Raw genomic sequence first — 10,619 nt, 5'->3', positions numbered from 1 at the left:
AATTCTTACCGTTACCTCATTCGTGTGTTTTTCCAAAAATTCTATTTAACTCTGGGCGTACCTTGTTTGTGATCTTTTGCTATAAAAACTCATGTAACCATCGTTCAGTGTGCTTTCTTCTTGAATATCTCTATTGTGCTTGACGGATGAGCCCCCATTCATGAATGCTAATAAATTACCTTTGGTTTGTACTTCACTTCAGTGTCAATTCCTCCTTATTTGTTAAGAACCCGGGGACGAAGGGTAGCCCCTGCACCAGTGGATTTTCTATAATCCGCTTCCACACCTCCACCATGACTTACCTGCTTCTCAGTGTTCCACGAGCAACAAGGCAGCGTACAGAAAACATATACACAGCCATTGGTGACAGGTCCAATGAGTCTCCATCTCTGAAAGGTTACTCTGCACTTCTTCACTGATTAATACTAATGTCAGAGGTGGCCCAGGGAAAGACTTCAGAAGGTTGTTGACAGGTTTCCAGTCCCTCTGAAACTGTCTGAGATTGACACAGCACAAAAAAAAATATGTTTCACAATGAACTCCATATGACACCAGCAATGCTCCTGATACATTGTTTTGAATTTGAAATACTAACCAGGAACTGCCCCAAGCATTAGGGATGAAACCCTCAAAGAAGTGGGCCGGGTCTCACCAGGTCTGAGAACCGCAGTTTTTTTAAGGGGGACTCGAAATAGGTCTCTGTTTTGTGCCCTGGCACAGGCAGGTCTGTGTTTTTTCCAGACTGCAGTGATAGCAGGCACACTGCTCACTTCTCACTAGTGGAGAAGTTACGGCATGACGTCATGACAGGTGAGTCCTGTAGGGGAAGGGAAATCCTTTAAAGAGAGTCATTTTCTCTCTGGATTTCCCTTCTCTTATTGAAACTTAGGAGCAGCAACATCGTCTTCGTGTCACCAGGGCTTTAAGTCAAAGCTTTTTCAAAATTACATACAAGTCATAGTTGCTGCTTATTTATCTTATGCAACTAACAGTTATTGACAAAGCCAATGGTCCTGACTTGTTGTAGGTATGGTGCTACTTGTTGTATCATATATCTGGATGCAGTGACGAAATAGCAGAATACAAGTCAGGCGGCATACTATGCTAAGTACAGATTTTTAGCTTAAGTTTGTAAGCCACACCCCTAATTACATTTGCCACGCCCCTTTGAGAAACCCCCCCCCAGTTTTTTCATCCCACTTAAAGCCCTGCCTCACACTGTACACTGGACCTGATCCCAACAGGTATGTCGCCAAGAGCTGCTCGTTCCTGCCTCACATCAGGTTCAATTATGAACTCGACTGACAACGCATTGTTGCAGGTGGCACAATTTGTAGTTTTTTACCCCTGACCTGCTGATGACTCTTGAGACCAGCAGACTCACAGTGGTGTCTGGTGTGGTTTTCCAGGGGGACTTTAGTAGCCTGAGGATACATCAGAGTACAGCCCCCACACAGAGGGCTGTCCCTACACTAACAAACATCCATCCACTTCCAAGCGTCATCAGTCAGGAGACACCGCTAATAAAAGGGAAATGCGAGAACGTACCCTTACTCCTCTTACTTGCGTCTCTGTGTGCTTTCTGAGAATGAGGGCCTAGGCTAGGCCCCACGACATTCCACAAAAACAATTGATGGACAGAATGCAAACAATGTCATACATTCACCCCAGTACAGATATCTGGGCCTAAATCTGTTGTTTTTTTGCTCACCATGCCATTCCAGTTTGAACCCAGCCATATGCAAATCAGTCTTGACCCTGTGCCTCATAGGAACAGTCCAGCCCGAACTGCCAGGCTAGGTTCTCCCTGGACTGGAAACAAGCATCCTAGGACCGATTTCGGGTTTCACCCCGCTTCAGCCAGGATAGCTTGACTCCAGTGGCATGGAGAGCAAGGGACCCACGTCTGGCCATAACCTTCCCACTCGGGGTGAAAAATGCAAAAACAATTAATGGACAGAATGCAGAACAATGTCATACATTCACCCAGTACAGAGATCTGGGCCTAAATCCATTGTTTTTTTGCTCACCTTGCCATTCCAGTTTGAACTCAGCCATAGGCAAATCGGTCTTGACCCTGTGCCTCATGGGAACAGTCCAGCCTGAACTGCCAGGCCAGGTTCTCCCTGGACTGGAACCAAGCTCCCTAGGACGGGTTTTGGGGTTCCACCCCACTTCAGCAAAGATAGTTTGATTCCCGTGGCATGGAGAGGACGGGACTCACATCTGGGCATACTCACTGGGCATACCCGCCCCACTCGGGGTGACAAATACAAAAACAATTGATGGACAGAATGCAGAACAATGTCATACATTCACCCCAGTACAGAAATCTGGGCCTAAATCCATAATTGTTTTGCTCACCATGCCATTCCAGTTTGAACCCAGCCATATGCAAATCAGTCTTGACCCTGTGCCTCATGGAAATAGTCCAGCCCGTACTGCCAGGCTAGGTTCTCCCTGGACTGGAAACAAGCATCCTAGGACCGGTTTTGGGGTCTCACCCCTCTTCAGCCAGGATAGCTTGACTCCAGTGCCCCCTCTTCAGCCAGGATAGCTACTCCAGTGGCATGGAGAGCACAGGACCCACGTCTTGGGCATACCCGTCCCACTCGGGTAACAAATGCAAAAACAATTGATGGATAGAATGCAGAACAATGACATACATTCCCCCCAGTACAGAGACCTGGGCATAAATCCATAGTTTTCTTGTTCACCATCCCATTCCGGTTTTAACCCAGCCATATGCAAATCAATCGTGACCCTGTGCCTCATGGGAACCGTTCAGCCCGAACTGCCAGGCCAGGTTCTCTCTGGACTGAAAACAAGCATCCTAGGGCCGGTTTTGGGGTTTCACCCCTCTTCAGCCAGGATAGCAGGACTCCAGTGGCATGGAGAGCACGGGACCCACATCTGGCCATACCCGTCCCACTCGGGTAACAAATGCAAAAACAATTGATGTACAGAATGCAGAACAATGTCATACATTCACCCCAGTACAGAGACCTGGGCCTAAATCCATAGTTTTTTTGCTCACCATGCCATTCCAGTTTGATCCCAGCCATATGCAAATCAGTCTTGACCCTGTGCCTCATGGGAACAGTCCAGCCCGACTGCCAGGCCAGTTTCTCCTTGGACTGGAAACAAGCATCCTAGGACCGGTTTCATGACTGGATTCAAGCTAGCCTGGCTGATGACGGTGATTAGCCAAAAACCGGTCCCAGGATGCTTGATTCCGGTCTAGGGAAGACATGGCTTGGCAGTTCGGGCTGGACTGCTCCCATGAGGCACAAGGTCAGACTGATTTACATATGGCCATGTCTGAACTGGGGTGGCGGAGTGAGCTAAAGAATGATGATGGACTAAACCCAGATCAGTTGACTGGGGGTGAGTGCTTGCATTGTTCAACACTCCGTCCATCACCCCCTTTGGTTTTGCTACGACATTCCACAGCATATCATGACCACCCACTAAAAGCCCTATGGGCCCGATAAATTATCTCTCATTTAAATATGATTTATTAATATCACAGAGTGGCATGCTGATCAGACATGCTCCCCTCCCCCCCAAATCTTGATTTTACCACATATATAATTTGTTTTACAATTGAGTCACCATAGTCTGAAACATAGATGGACATTTTGCATTGTCCACGTGACAGTAAACCACCAAAATCGAGGTTCAATTGTGTGACACTCCCGCCGGTCCCTCTCGCTCTCATACCCCTCACTTTTGCCTTGACCACCAGATTCCTCTGCTACGACACTGCAGTTGGTGGGCATGAGGCGTCAAGTGTCAAGTTCAGGTCCTCAGTCACAATCAGTGATTCCTGCTTCATGCGAAGACGAAGGGTTTTTTCGATGGCGGATCTCGGCAGAACTTGCCCGAATGGTGTCTCCAGAGGTAACAGGAGGGGCATCGCGCAGGTGAAGCCAGTAGCCAGGGTACAGGAGCCATCCCTGACTTGTACGGGTCGTAGTTATCAGTCGGATCTTCTCTGCAAACCTGGCACCCGCAGGCTGACTATCATCCCAGAGATTCGTCGGAGACAGGATAAGCCCCCCGTTCTGTGACTGTACGTGCACGTCACGTGATGCAGTGCCGTTGCTAGGGACGCCCCAAGGCATGCTCCTCTAGTAGGAAGGAACTACAGACTGCGTAAAGGTTGTTGACAAGCTGGGAGAAGAGGCGGCTCGTCGCCTGGCAACTCCCAGCGCCCTCTCTCAGAGAGGTGCCTTGTCAGCCCACTTGTCAGAAGGGAGTTGAGGAGGCGGCACCCTGTGATCGACCACTCGCCTCGCACCCCCTACCCATCTAACTCTCACCCACGCAGAGCCAAGTGGGAGGGGGCAGAGGAGTAACACCCCAGGCAGTCGCAGCAGCGCAGGAAGAACGAGACCCTGAATCCGGACACCCCTCCCTCCCCCACGTGAGTGCGCCAGGGTTATGAGAATGGTTATCATGAGATGGGCGGGTGTAGGTTCCGAAGGAAAGTTGTTGACAGACGGTGAAAACAATCTGTGGTTGTGTTGGCTAGTGTGTTGACAGTCTCTGTAATTTTACTTCGGAAGTGAAGCAAGGGGGTTAGGTTACGTTGTTGCTTCACTTTCATTTGTCATAATTGTTCACCATCACTTGCTGCTCCATTACATTTATATTACAAGTCACAACCTAGGTCCAACCAGTTGAAGAGTTAGGAAAAGCAGCACTAAGCAGGTCATCTATGACTTATTTTTAGGTTTGGCCTAGACCTGCTACAGTTCTTGAATTTCATTTTTTTAAACATCACAATCTCTCTTTCTTCTCTCTCTCTCTCCCTCTTTTTCGGTCGCACGTCTTTATCCATTGTTCTGTTTAACTGCAATCTACTTTTTACTTCAGCCATTGGCTGTCCTGACTGTGAGTGAATATATTTTGGACTTCACCCTTGAACATCAGCCTAAAAACTAGTGCATTTCAGGGACAGGGATGATAGGCAGAATTATACTTAAAAAAAAAAAGATATATGTATTCTTGCAATGGTCCCTTTTTGACTTTTTTTTTTAGACTTGCACAACACCTGTAGATGGCGACATATTGACTTTTCATCACTTTTAGACTTACTTTAAATTGTGTACAATTTTTAAAAGGGAATAAATACCAATTGCAGTCTTCCAAGGACAGGCCTAATGATTTTCCCAATGCTAGTTTATGTTTTAAAATAGCGGCACGCATTGTCGGTACTATATCAAGACAATAGTAGACCAACTATAGGACATCTTCACAAATGACCACCAGGTGGTAGTTAGGACAAGTCCAATCAAAACCTATAAATGTTTGTGATTATTTTGGATTAAAACAATTCAAAAGGCAGTTATAAAAAAAAACATTTAAAAAAAAGGAGTATGACACACACACACAAAATGCTGCACATTCAAAGTTTACATCATATGCATATTAAAATTAAGTACATCTAAGATCTGGGTTGAGTGTTTCAATGTTCAGATAAGGTGCAATAGCTGTCAAGAATACTCGGTGAGAATCTTAACGTTGGTAAGGTGCATGAAGTCGAATCCAAGAGAAAGAAAATGCAATAGTGTATTGCAAGCTTTCACTCGGCCATTCATAGTTCTCATCACTATGGTTACAACACATTTGATATTTTTACAATTTGTACATATACTTCAAAATATTAAATCACCATATCTTAAAGCAGGACATGCTTTTCTCCTGCATGGGTTTCAAATTGACCTTTTACCATGCATCATCCGAATCCTTTCTTCCATGAGTTTCATTGTATACAGTCATAATTATGTATTTGATACAGAGGTTCCAGACTAATCGAATATATTATTATTAAGGCTTCCAGTTTTCTGTTTTTACAGATAAATACAGATGGAAAATGATCTATTTTCTTGATTGAATGGGGAGAGGATGTGGTCTTATGGCTAGACTGCCGACTTCGGAGCTGGGAAACCAAGGTTCGAGCCTCGAGGTCGACTCCACATCCTGTGATTCTGGGCAAATCACTTAATCTCCCAGTGCCTACTAAAAAAATGAATGTGTCCTTGTGTGACGTAACTAACTGGTGCTCATGTAAAGCGCTCCAATACCTTCGGGTCGAGTTCGCTCTATATAAATCTGCAACAAAAAAAAACCTGAGTCTATTTGTAAATATGGCTAAATAGTGATACTACTATCAGTCATGAGTGCTAGGTCAATAGCTGTGAAGATTGATAGGCAGGGAGGTACATTAAAAAAAATCCTAGTAAAGCTTTAATTACTGCAAGAGTACAGCTGTTTAGGCTGTTCTATGACGCAAGTGGTTTCAAACGGATGTACGTTGTTACAACGCATGCTTTTACCACGCGTGCCTTTACAACACAAGTTTTTCAACTCAAGTCGTTACAGCGACTTGCGTTGGGGGGTGCTGGATAGTGAATAGTTTAATTTACTATTCCAACTCCAGTCCCCATGGATAGTAGGGAAGGTGTTGGATAGTAAATTAAACTATTACCTATCCTAGAGCGCCCCCCACCACAAGTCGTTGTAATGACTTGCGTTGAAAAACCTGCGTGATAAAGGTACTGCGTGGTAAAAGTTGCATCGTAAAGGATGTGTCCCATTTCAAACTACTGTATTGTACTGTAAACGGCTAAAATTCTCATTCAAACATAAGTAAACATTTGTTGGTTAAATACATGTGGAAATACACCCATTGGGGCTACCTTTTTAACACTAAGCACAAAATAAATATGGATGAATACAGATAAAATTACCATAAAATAAATATGAATAAATACAGAAGGAAATGAAAAAAACTAAAAAAATACCTTAAAACTGGGAGCCCTAATTATAATACTGCCATTACCACCGCATTGTTTGGATTGACTTCCACACATAATAATGTCAACGTACCTTGGAGGAAGTCCAAGAATTGCTTTAAGAATTTCTGTTTATGGCTCAAATCTAGACACATTTATAGAAGGGGTGCGCATAACTTGCGTAATTCTTTGTAGCGTAATTACCCATAATTCTTGCAAAAAAACCTCACAATTATTCATAATGTTATGGGAACTGTAATTGAGCATTTAGCTTATTTTCTTTTTAGTGTAAAATGCACCCTCATGTCCAAAATGGGCCGGAAGATACCTTTTGCACTTAGAAAATAGCACTACATGCTACAGGACATAACATGTCATTTATATTTAAGATAGTGCATAAATCACCCAGAGGCATCTTGGCGCATAAACAGCAGTAGCAAGCAGCTGGTAGATTTCTCTTAGTACATTGTTCCTGTGCTACGGCAGTAGGATTTGGGCCCCAAATTACTCTTCATTACTCAAGCTAGGCTAATCGCATAATTTCGCATCGCAAGAGTAATGCACAATTTCTGAAATTATTCGATTACTCCGGCGTAATAAAAATTTCTCTTAGGCCTAATTTATAGCCACCTAAGGCAGCGTTGACCACCTGCGCTTAGTAACACATTGTAGTGTGGCACCATCTGTAGCCCAATTTATTAGTGAATTTTTGCAGTACAACTGATCTATGTGCATCTTCTCTGATATTTCCACTTGGTTAGACCATCATATCTTCTCTTGAACCTGATGCCCAAATAATTATAACGCTTTTCTTTTTCTAACTTTACATCTTGATACAAAATCCATCTGTTTGAAAAAATTCTCATATTTTTACCATTAATTTTGTTTTATTAAGATTTATAGTTGAACCTTTACCCTGTCAATAATCAGTGCAGCCACATAGGAAAGTTTGGAGCTCCATTTTCATGCATGAGAGTAAAACTGCACCATTAGCAAACAGCAATATTGGGACTGGTTCATCTACCAACCTAGGGACCTGGTGCTAAGCATTTCCAATTACTCTGACGACGAGGGTAATACATACATTTAAACATGTGGGCGTTGACACACATCATTGCCTTACTTTTTGGGTAATATGACATTTCTCTCCCATCTCCCCATTTGGGCCACATTTTACTATGACAAAGTGTTTTGTATACATATCTTTCATTGCTGGAAGTATATATGGGGATATACCCATTTATTTTAAATCCCACCAGAGAGAAAACTTGGTAATCAAAGCAAAGTTTGTGCTCAGTGCTACAGATGCCAAACAAGCTTCATTTCCTTGAATGTATGTACTTCATTAGATAGAGTTGTATCAGAAATCATATTACCTCAGCGAAAAGACTACTGTACTGTGAGCTTTGTTGGAGTACTACCATAGTCTGTATTTATGCCACTGTAATAAAGTTATAGTTGTTGAATGCCTGCAAAGCTGTGCCACCACATTCACTGAACTTTTTCTAGATACCTTCATAAAAGTAGGGGATAACTCAAGTCTCAAACTTATTGTAGGAGACTATAACCTGCATTTATTACGCTGCAATCCAACCCCTGAAAAATTTACAGAGTTTCTTATTTTGTCCTAAACTAAATTAAGCAGTAGGCTTCTCATCACACAGCAAGTAGTCATTAGGTTCAAAATCAGTGTGGGACCCACACCCATGCTTAGTGTGACAACACTCCAGTTTTGTTTTGAGAGATTGAAAGGCAGTTACCAAATAAGCATTTTTTTTTTCTTTTGCTCAAAGGCCAAATATCTGTCTCAGCAATAGCAGGTGCAGTGGCACCAGGGCTCATGGCCCTAAATTGCCAACTGAAACTTGTTTATTGACGTATTTCACAGTTCAAACAGAGACCAGAGCCCCCGTTTACTCTCTCTCTCTGGTGCCCGCAACACACTGGCTACATCACAGCTCGGAGGACTCCATTGGTCTACCAAGAAACTCAAAAACAAAAATTATACCATTGAACATATTAGGTCTGTTCCTACAGTGCCTTTGGACACAGAAAGCACAATGTCTTTAATACTGTGTCTTTAGCCCATGCAGCACTTTTTCTTTGTTATTTCATGCTCCATGAATGATAAAAATCAACATAGTAATACTAAAAAAATCATATGATTACATACATATTTTTCAGAATACATTCTACAACTTTTTGGATAATTTACATTGTTTGCCAAGCTAAGATGCATCCATTAGTAGCAGGAAATTTAATTACCAGTCTCCATATCTTTTCATATTTCTTGAAACCGCCTCTAGTCACAGTGACATATACGTTCAGTGTATGGGCTTCATGAAACCATTCCCACTAGTCCTAAAAAGATAGGTATCTTTCTTCCTCCATTCCCTAGCTGTTAATACCATAGAGTTCCCTCTTGCTCCATACAAAATTACTGTCTGCCAGGGCTGGTACTTGTTGTTGCCCATCATTCAGTTTAGAGTTGTAAAATGTTTTGCTGAAATATGTCTAATGCCAGACAAGTAGCAAACATTTGTATCCCATTCGCCACACCTAGGACAAAGACCCTGATAAAATATAATTGCAAGGCTGATGTAGAAATCAAAAATTGGCCTGTGTTGGAGTACCCTTAGGTGTGATCTTATGTATGTAGTACCATTTGGTGTCCCTGTTCAATTGAGCCATTTTTCTGCCCACTTTTGGAGGTGATCTGTCCTTTCCTCTGGATATGCCTTATAAAAAATGTGGGGCCATATGTATGAAAAACGGATATTGCGATTCTCAAAGAGCGATTTATAGCGAATCGCATTTTGAGAATCGCAAAACCCGATGTAGATAATTGATCGCAAAAATGTTGCTATTCTCAAAAATTCGCAGAATAATAATGCAAATACCTAAATTGCGATTCCTTAATAGCGAAATCTCAATTAAGGAATCGCAAATTAGAGAATCAGTAATTCAGGTGCAGCATGATGACATCACAACCAATGTTCCCTCTATTTTTTTTCCTCTGTGTGTGGCAGTGGAGGGTCTCTGTGCGCTGCAACCATGGCTACGTGAGCCTGGATTCAGACCACGCGTGTGTGCAGCGCCAAATGTCACTCTAAACGTTTACTTAAAGTGAAAAGATGGTGCATTTTCACACATACAGCGCCACGTTAAGGGTCTTAAGGCCGGTTTGCAAATTGGATAAACATGCCATGACATGAATTGGTTACACAGGTAAGTACACTTCAGGTTTAGAAAAGCACAAGACTCCAACGGTGGTACAATCATAAGATTTTTACTAAATATTCTTAACTGGAGCACTGTTCATTGGGTGGGGAAATGTTGAGAGCCTATACAATATCACATATGCACAATAAGTTACACAATTACATAACATATTTACAATTTGATCTGAAAGCTACTGAGTAATGTTGCAAAAAACAGAGGACCCTAGTTATTTAGGATCATGAAAAAGATAGACATATACTGGATAGTATATATGGCCTCTGTCCAGCCGGACAGGAATTTATTAGTTAAATATTTTGCAGTGGTTCAAATATTTCAACATTTATACAAAAGTGGGCACAGCCTGTGACCCACAGGAGACAAGACAAAACACGTGACAGCAATTTATGTAAAAATGTATGTAAAAGCGCACAAGGCGGTCTGTACTATTATTCAGTATAACAGACTAGGATTCATTCTAAGCAAACCATTGTTAAAGGCATTTTGTAATTCCAGAACAACATATGGTGCTTTTAGGGTCGACGACATTTCGATGCAATTCAGGAATACATGCATCATCATCAGGACAAAAACTTT

The 10,619-nt window shown here is 42.5% G+C and overlaps 1 protein-coding gene across 1 annotated transcript in view; it reads left to right on the top strand.

Moving 5' to 3' along the window:
* Positions 1-4,134: 4,134 nt before the first annotated feature.
* LOC147728512 (uncharacterized) overlaps positions 4,135-10,619 on the top strand; it is a 270,670-nt gene continuing 264,185 nt past the window's right edge. The window contains exon 1 of the mRNA XM_086963298.1: positions 4,135-4,429. The gene's annotated coding sequence lies outside the window, so the exon portion shown is untranslated. The remainder of the gene's footprint in view (positions 4,430-10,619) is intronic.

Source organism: Lissotriton vulgaris, chromosome 3_1 (genome assembly GCF_964263255.1).
Source record: "Lissotriton vulgaris chromosome 3_1, aLisVul1.2, whole genome shotgun sequence".
NCBI lineage: Eukaryota > Metazoa > Chordata > Amphibia > Caudata > Salamandridae > Lissotriton > Lissotriton vulgaris.
The sequence above is the reverse complement of the archived record's forward strand: the minus strand, read 5'-3'. Positions and strand labels throughout refer to the sequence as shown.